Here is an 8,385-nt window from a genome sequence, read left to right on the forward strand (position 1 = left end):
AATGTGTGTTTAAAAATGCTCTTTCAAACGGCGTATCACATATGTTTGTCTTTTTTTGTAGTTTAACAGATATAAATTTTTTAACACCGGTGAAAATTTGCCTTGGCATTGAACCGCCATAATTTAACCCGCCAGTATTACCTCTTCGCAAAGTGATCTCTTCTTTCATGTTTAAACCTGCAAATCAAGAGAAAAGTCAGTTCAAATTTGTTTGACAAATGATCAAAGAGGCCATCAAAGAGTGGCTCATCTTTGCACGAAAGAGATGTGTTGTAGAAAGGAAGATTTTTCTCTTTTTTTGAGTATCATTGATTCTTCTTTATCATTAATGGTCACCATTTGTTGTGCCGTGTAAGGATTAGACACCGTCTCTGGTGAATAAAAGCATAAAAGTATTTCAATAAATGCATACACACAATACCATATGTCAAATACCAAAATTGGATAATAAACAACTAAAACAAAAAAAAATACCACGCGCATTGAGCGTTGCCAAATGTAACAGCAATATGCGGGAATTAACTCTCTCACTAGTCCCATTCCTCACCCATGGCTCACTTTGTACAACCTATAAATCAGTGGAAAGTCTTCAAATTTGTTTTTACAAATGATCAAAGAAGCCATCAAAGAGTGGTTCAGCTACGATCGCTCACCTACAATGAAAGTTTTGATTTTGATCGACATTTTCATTAAAAGCATAAAAGTATTTCAAAAATGCATACACACAATACCATATGTCAAATACCAAAATTGGATAATAAACAACTAAAACAAAAATAATAATACCACGCGCATTGAGCGTGCCAAATGTAACAGCAACATGCGGGAATTAACTCTCTCACTAGTCGATTCTTCACCCATGGCTCACTTTGTACAACCTATAAATCATGGGAAAAGTCAGTTCAAATTTGTTTTGACAAATGATCAAAGAGGCCATCAAAGAGTGGCTCATCTTTGCTTGTATCTATCATGTATACAATTTTCTTTAATTTCTGACGTGTGAAATTCCGATCGGGTTGGGAAATCGAAACAGTTACTATCTTTCATGTGAGCTTACTACAAGAAATCAGAGTCTATAATTCTTGAAATTAACAACACGCAAATGTGTTTAAAATGCTCTTTCAAAAGGCGTATCACATATGTTTGTCTTTTTTGTAGTTTAACAGATATAAATTTTTTAGCACCGGTGAAAATTTGCTTGGCATTGAAACCGCCATTTTAACCCGCCAGTATTACCTCTTCTGCAGTGGGATCCCTTTTTTCCATGTTTAACCTGTAAATCAAGAGAAAAGTCAGTTCAAATTTGTTTTGACAAATGATCAAAGAGGCCATCAAAGAGTGGCTCATCTTTGCACGAAAGAGATGTGTTGTAGAAAGGAGATTTTTCTCTTTTTTTGAGTATCATTGATTCTTCTTTATCATTAATGGTCACCATTTGTTGTACGTGTAAGGATTAGACACCGTCTCTGGTGAATAAAAGCATAAAAGTATTTCAAAAATGCATACACACAATACCATATGTCAAATACCAAAATTGGATAATAAACAACTAAAACAAAAATAAAAATACCACGCGCATTGAGCGTGCCAAATGTAACAGCAATATGCGGGAATTAACTCTCTCACTAGTCGATTCCTCACCCATGGCTCACTTTGTACAACCTATAAATCATGGGAAAAGTCAGTTCAAATTTGTTTTTACAAATGATCAAAGAAGCCATCAAAGAGTGGTTCAGCTACGATCGCTCACCTACAATGAAAGTTTTGATTTTAATCGACATTTTCATTAAAAGCATAAAAGTATTTCAAAAATGCATACACACAATACCATATGTCAAATACCAAAATTGGATAATAGACAACTAAAACAAAAATAAAAATACCACGCGCATTGAGCGTGCCAAATGTAACAGCAACATGCGGGAATTTAACTCTCTCACTAGTCGATTCTTCACCCATGGCTCACTTTGTACAACCTATAAATCATGGGAAAAGTCAGTTCAAATTTGTTTTGACAAATGATCAAAGAGGCCATCAAAGAGTGGCTCATCTTGCTTGTATCTATCATGTATACAATTTTCTTTAATTTCTGACGTGTGAAATTCCGATCGGGTTGGGAAATCGAAATAGTTACTATCTTTCATGTGAGCTTACTACAAGAAATCAGAGCCTATAATTCTTGAAATTAACAAACACGCAAATGTGTTTAAAAATGCTCTTTCAAAAGCGTATCACATATGTTTGTCTTTTTGTAGTTTAACAGATATAAATTTTTTAAACACCGGTGAAAATTTGCTTGGCATTGACCGCCATTTTAACCCGCCAGTATTACCTCTTCTGCAGTGGGATCCCTTTTTTCCATGTTTAACCTGCAAATCAAGAGAAAAGTCAGTTCAAATTTGTTTTGACAAATGATCAAAGAGGCCATCAAAGAGTGGCTCATCTTTGCACGAAAGAGATGTGTTGTAGAAAGGATATTTTTCTCTTTTTTGAGTATCATTGATTCTTCTTTATCATTAATGGTCACCATTTGTTGTGCGTGTAAGGATTAGACACCGTCTCTGGTGAATAAAAGCATAAAAGTATTTCAAAAATGCATACACACAATACCATATGTCAAATACCAAAATTGGATAATAAACAACTAAAACAAAAATAAAAATACCACGCGCATTGAGCGTGCCAAATGTAACAGCAACATGCGGGAATTAACTCTCTCACTAGTCGATTCCTCACCCATGGCTCACTTTGTACAACCTGTAAATCATGGGAAAAGTCAGTTCAAATTTGTTTTTACAAATGATCAAAGAGGCCATCAAAGAATGGCTTCTCTGATGAATAAAAGCATACAAGTCTTTCAAAAATGCATACACACAATACCATATGTCAAATACCAAAATGGCTAATAAACAACTAAAACAAAAATAAAAATCACATGCGCATTGAACGAGCCAATTGTAACAAAAATGTAAACAGCAAGGGACTTACTCTACGCGCTATTGCATTTTTTAGCAGCCTTCTTTCTTCAGCTTCTTCGTCTTTTTCATCATCAAAATCATCATCCTACAAATCAAGAGAAAATTAGGGTTAGACACCTACTCTGATGAATAAAATATTCGTTTTGAATATATATTTTCGCTGCGAGGGGGACACCGCGGGAAGCTCAAATGGCTTTATTCTAGGCTGGCGTGGCAACCAATTGTGGTAGGTGCATTGTTGTAGTTGTATAATTCACAAGGGAGAAAACATGGGAACCTTTAGGACTTGTTCCTCCAACGATTACTTCCCAATTGTAACAGCAACATGAGGGAATTAACTCTCTCGCTTTTCGATTCCTCACCCATGGCTCACTTTGTACAACCTATAAATCATGGGAAAAGTCAGTTCAAATTTGTTTTTACAAATGATCAAAGAAGCCATCAAAGAATGGCTTCTCTGATGAATAAAAGCATACAAGTCTTTCAAAAATGCATACACACAATACCATATGTCAAATACCAAAATGGATAATAGACAACTAAAACAAAAATAAAAAATCACATGCGCATTGAACGAGCCAATTGTAACAAAAATGTAAACAGCAAAATGCAGGGACTTACTCTACGCGAGGTTGCATTTTTTTGCAGCCTTCTTTCTTCTGCTTCTTCGTCTTCTTCATAATCATCATTCTACAAATCAAGAGAAAATTAGGGTTAGACACCTACTCTGATGAATAAAATATTCGTTTTGAATATATATTTTCGCTGCGAGGGGGACCCCGCGGGAAGCTCAAATGGCTTTTTTCTAGGCTGGCGTGGCAACCAATTGTGGTAGGTGCATTGTTGTAGTTGTATAATTCACAAGGGAGAAAACACGGGAACCTTTAGGACTTGTTCCTCCAACGATTACTTCCCAATTGTAACAGCAACATGAGGGAATTAACTCTCTCGCTTTTCGATTCCTCACCCTTGTGTCCTTTTGTACAACATGCAAATCAACAGAAAAGTCACTTCAAATTTGTTTTGACAAATGATCAAAGAGGCCATCAAAGAGTGGCTCATCTTTGCTTGTATCTATCATGTATACAATTTTCTTTAATTTCTGACGTGTGAAATTCCGATCGGGTTGGGAAATCGAAACAGTTACTATCTTTCATGTGAGCTTACTACAAGAAATCAGAGCCTATAATTCTTGAAATTAACAACACGCAAATGTGTTTAAAATGCTCTTTCAAATGGCGTATCACATATGTTTGTCTTTTTTGTAGTTTAACAGATATAAATTTTTTAACACCGGTGAAAATTTGCTTGGCATTGAACCCGCCATTTTAACCCGCCAGTATTACCTCTTCCGCAAAGTGATCTCTTCTTTCCATGTTTAACCTGCAAATCAAGAGAAAAGTCAGTTCAAATTTGTTTTGACAAATGATCAAAGAGGCCATCAAAGAGTGGCTCATCTTTGCACGAAAGAGATGTGTTGTAGAAAGGAGATTTTTCTCTTTTTTTGAGTATCATTGATTCTTCTTTATCATTAATGGTCACCATTTGTTGTGCGTGTAAGGATTAGACACCGTCTCTGGTGAATAAAAGCATAAAAGTATTTCAAAAATGCATACACACAATACCATATGTCAAATACCAAAATTGGATAATAAACAACTAAAACAAAAATAAAAATACCACGTGCATTGAGCGTGCCAAATGTAACAGCAATATGCGGGAATTAACTCTCTCACTAGTCCATTCCTCACCCATGGCTCACTTTGTACAACCTATAAATCAGTGGAAAAGTCAGTTCAAATTTGTTTTTACAAATGATCAAAGAAGCCATCAAAGAGTGGTTCAGCTACGATCGCTCACCTACAATGAAAGTTTTGATTTTGATCGACATTTTCATTAAAAGCATAAAAGTATTTCAAAAATGCATACACACAATACCATATGTCAAATACCAAAATTGGATAATAAACAACTAAAACAAAAATAATAATACCACGCGCATTGAGCGTGCCAAATGTAACAGCAACATGCGGGAATTAACTCTCTCACTAGTCGATTCTTCACCCATGGCTCACTTTGTACAACCTATAAATCATGGGAAAAGTCAGTTCAAATTCGTTTTGACAAATGATCAAAGAGGCCATCAAAGAGTGGCTAATCTTTGCTTGTATCTATCATGTATACAATTTTCTTTAATTTCTGACGTGTGAAATTCCGATCGGGTTGGGAAATCGAAACAGTTACTATCTTTCATGTGAGCTCACTACAAGAAATCAGAGCCTATAATTCTTGAAATTAACAACACGCAAATGTGTTTAAAATGCTCTTTCAAACAGCGTATCACATATGTTTGTCTTTTTTGTAGTTTAACAGATATAAATTTTTTAACACCGGTGAAAATTTGCTTGGCATTGAACCCGCCATTTTAACCCGCCAGTATTACCTCTTCTGCAGTGGGATCCCTTTTTTCCATGTTTAACCTGCAAATCAAGAGAAAAGTCAGTTCAAATTTGTTTTGACAAATGATCAAAGAGGCCATCAAAGAGTGGCTCATCTTTGCACGAAAGAGATGTGTTGTAGAAAGGAGATTTTTCTCTTTTTTTGAGTATCATTGATTCTTCTTTATCATTAATGGTCACCATTTGTTGTACGTGTAAGGATTAGACACCGTCTCTGGTGAATAAAAGCATAAAAGTATTTCAAAAATGCATACACACAATACCATATGTCAAATACCAAAATTGGATAATAGACAACTAAAACAAAAATAAAAATACCACACGCATTGAGCGTGCCAAATGTAACAGCAACATGCGGGAATTAACTCTCTCACTAGTCGATTCTTCACCCATGGCTCACTTTGTACAACCTATAAATCATGGGAAAAGTCAGTTCAAATTTGTTTTGACAAATGATCAAAGAGGCCATCAAAGAGTGGCTCATCTTTGCTTGTATCTATCATGTATACAATTTTCTTTAATTTCTGAGGTGTGAAATTCCGATCGGGTTGGGAAATCGAAATAGTTACTATCTTTCATGTGAGCTTACTACAAGAAATCAGAGCCTATAATTCTTGAAATTAACAACATGCAAATGTGTTTAAAATGCTCTTTCAAAAGACGTATCACATATGTTTGTCTTTTTTGTAGTTTAACAGATATAAATTTTTTAGCACCGGTGAAAATTTGCTTGGCATTGAAACCGCCATTTTAACCCGCCAGTATTACCTCTTCCGCAAAAGTGATCTCTTCTTTCCATGTTTAACCTGCAAATCAAGAGAAAAGTCAGTTCAAATTTGTTTTGACAAATGATCAAAGAGGCCATCAAAGAGTGGCTCATCTTTGCACGAAAGAGATGTGTTGTAGAAAGGAGATTTTTCTCTTTTTTTGAGTATCATTGATTCTTCTTTATCATTAATGGTCACCATTTGTTGTACGTGTAAGGATTAGACACCGTCTCTGGTGAATAAAAGCATAAAAGTATTTCAAAAATGCATACACACAATACCATATGTCAAATACCAAAATTGGATAATAAACAACTAAAACAAAAATAAAAATACCATGCGCATTGAGCGTGCCAAATGTAACAGCAACATGCGGGAATTAACTCTCTCACTAGTCGATTCCTCACCCATGGCTCACTTTGTACAACCTGTAAATCATGGGAAAAGTCAGTTCAAATTTGTTTTTATAAATGATCAAAGAGGCCATCAAAGAATGGCTTCTCTGATGAATAAAAGCATACAAGTCTTTCAAAAATGCATACACACAATACCATATGTCAAATACCAAAATGGCTAATAAACAACTAAAACAAAAATAAAAATCACATGCGCATTGAACGAGCCAATTGTAACAAAAATGTAAACAGCAAGGGACTTACTCTACGCGCTATTGCATTTTTTAGCAGCCTTCTTTCTTCAGCTTCTTCGTCTTTTTCATCATCAAAATCATCATCCTACAAATCAAGAGAAAATTAGGGTTAGACACCTACTCTGATGAATAAAATATTCGTTTTGAACGCGCCAATTGTAACAGCAAAATGAGGGAATTACCTCTCTCGCTTGTCGATACCTCACCCTTTGGTCCTTTTGTACAACCTGCAAATCAAGAAAAAAGGCAGGTCAAATTTGTTTTGACAAATGATCAAAGAGTTGCTCAGCTACAATGGCTCACCTACAATGAAAGTTTTCATTTTAATCGACATTTTCATTAAAAACATAAAAGTATTTCAAAAATGCATACACACAATACCATATGTCAAATACCAAAATGGATAATAAACAACTAAAATAAAAATAAAAATCACATGCGCATTGAACGCGCCAAATGTAACAGCAACTTGCGGGAATTACCTCTCTCGCTTGTCGATTCCTCACCCTTGGGTCCTTTTGTACACTCTCTCTGTCTCTGTTAGCGATTACTTCCCCTACTTTCATTTTCTAAAACCTAAAAATCAAGAGAAAAGTCAGTTCAAATTTGTTTTGACAAATGATAAGTTTTGGCTTGAGAGTTGATTAAACTCAAAATTAGTGCCTGGTTGACATTAGTCTACGGCGAATTTCAATTTGCAGAAATTCAGTAAATATTTCGTACTCATCTCTGCTTTCAGTTTTGCTTAACATTCAGTTCTGCTTAACTAACTGATCGCATGACATTTTGACGTCATTCCTCTTGTTTTCGTTATTCATACACGCATTCTTAAAACTTTCATTATTCACATTCTTTCCCCCTTTGACGAACGCGGCGGTGCAGAGGGATGGGTCTCACCATGGACGTAGATTGGTATCTAAGTTCGTGGTCTCACTCACCCGAGGGGAAAGGGGTCACTTCAGCAGTTCGTTCCACTCTGACTTTCGCCCTCACACCCACTCGCCTGTTCGCACGTCCGTACGCATAATGTGTGGCAGACACACTCATCCGCGTACGCAATAAAAAGAGGCAACAGGTAGGAAAATAAAGCTGGTTTTTTAATAACCATAATGATACCCAAATTTAAAATAAATATTTAAAAATATTTCTTTGTTCATCATCTGGGAGATAATTTTTGCTAAAAAATTTCTCTTCTGGTTCTTTATGGTCAATAAATAAAGCTTAAAATGCTTTTTTTCATAACCAAAGTCGGTGAATTGTTTAGTTAATAAATTCTCTATGGAGGCATTGTATAAAGCCCATTGCACATGTAACAGCTATTGATAAGAGTATATAGCAAACATTCGTAACAAAAGTTGTTATGGGTCTATTTGTTGCCATGCTTGAAACATGGTCCCTTGGATAAAAGAAAATAAAAGAAAAGGAAGGAAAGAAACACAGAAAACAGTTGTCATGTTTCTATTATCATTTATTTATACCCTGCGTTCTTTATAAACATTTCTCTTTTAGTTTCCGCCTCGTTTGATGTTTGT

Source organism: Pomacea canaliculata, linkage group LG12 (genome assembly GCF_003073045.1).
Source record: "Pomacea canaliculata isolate SZHN2017 linkage group LG12, ASM307304v1, whole genome shotgun sequence".
Lineage (NCBI taxonomy): Eukaryota > Metazoa > Mollusca > Gastropoda > Architaenioglossa > Ampullariidae > Pomacea > Pomacea canaliculata.